Source organism: Vespa velutina, chromosome 24 (assembly GCF_912470025.1).
Source record: "Vespa velutina chromosome 24, iVesVel2.1, whole genome shotgun sequence".
NCBI lineage: Eukaryota > Metazoa > Arthropoda > Insecta > Hymenoptera > Vespidae > Vespa > Vespa velutina.
In genome coordinates this window covers 813,525-815,354 of record NC_062211.1, presented here as the reverse complement: position 1 = coordinate 815,354, position 1,830 = coordinate 813,525, and positions in this window count along the sequence as shown.

Here is a 1,830-nt window from a genome sequence, read left to right as displayed (position 1 = left end):
TATATAAAGTTCGATGGATAGCGAGTAACCTTCTTTACCCCTTGTACACAACGAATTGGGAAAAAGATTGTGCACCGGCTTGGCTTCGGAAGAATAAAGAAGCTCTTTAAATTATTGCTGTGCAAAAAGCTTGCGGGAACGTCGAATCGGCATTATCATCCGCAATGAAATTAATTAAATGAAGCCTCGGATCATAATTTTATGAACAAACATATATATATATATATGTATATATATATATATATATATATACATATAGTTATTTGGTAAACATAGTATCATTTCAATGTATAATTTTTAAACAATTATAAAAGTAAACATATGATAAATTATTAATATATATATATACATACAATATATATACATAATATATTATATACATATTATATATTATACATTATATACATTTATATATGCGTTAATATATAAATATATAAATATGTATATATATATATATATATACCTATAGTGAAAAATTGTAAATATAATTTAGAAAAGAAAGACTCAAAATAAATATCTTTAAAATTTATTGATAAGTTAATTGATTGTTTACGCGTATGCGGATATATCAACGAAAAAGAAATAAGAAATAAGAAAAAAGAAAAAATATATATATATATATATATATCAAATAAAAATCGACAATGTAATTGGCGAATGATCAAGGTGGCATTGTTTTTTATCAAAGTTGCAAATACATAAAGGATTCCGTCTACGTTCGCATGTGAATCTAGATGGGACTTCCTCGGTGTCATTTCTTTCTTGAGATACGTTGTTATCGCCGTGAGATATATCGAGCCTAATGACAGGCTACGCGGTGCCGACGAACGCAATCCCTTCTCGCTCCTAACCATTGCTCCTTCGATCTTATGGTTCTCACATATTTATTTTTTTATCTTTTTCATTTTTTTTATATCACATCGATCATATTCTAATATTCTGTTTTCAACTAAACAAAACTTAATATCACTTTGAAGTTCTTTCTTCTTTTCCTTTCTCTTTTTTCGTCTTTTTTCCTTTTTTTACCCCACACATAAAAATACATAAAATAATACATAAATATAATTTATATTTATGTATTATTACAATACATAAAAATACATTGAATAAATAAATTATTCGGTTTTTTTTCCTTAAAATTAACGTTAATGCAAATAAATAAGTAAATAAATAAATAAATAAATAAATAAATAGATAGATAAATTGATAACAAAAAAATCCAAGAACTGATAAGAAAAAGGAAAAGATAAATAAAACAAAAAGGAAAAAAGAAGGAAAAAAGGAAAACATATCCTTAAACGTAGAAAATATATTCAGTTAAATGCCGATAAAAGAGGGAGAAAGAAAGTGTCTGTGTGAAAGAAAGAAAGAGAGAGAGAGAGAGAGAGAGAGAGAGAGAGAGAGAGAGGAGACGAGAAACGACGATCCATCCATAAGTTTGGTAGATCATCGATCAATCCTTTAAACAGGACCGCTCCTTTTTGTCACTCACGATAGACGAGAGAATTAAAGACGTGCCATTTGACGGTCTCGCAACGATCGTGTAAGTGGCTTGGGACACTATTTCTACCTATCATGTTGACAAACGGTGAGACACGAAAAGAGAGAAAGAGAAAGAGAGAGAGAGAGAGAGAGAGAGAGAGAAAATGAGAGAGAAAGAAAGATAGACAGAGAGAAAGAGAAATAGAGAAAGAAGATGAGGGAGAGATCGTATATCTCGTTCGAGCGATGGAGGCGACGGGTTTCCTCGGGTACGAGCGTTGGGTCTTGCCATTTTCCAAGGTGGCTGCTTTATTATCGACTCAGGCTCTTAAATCTCACAGCCCTCGT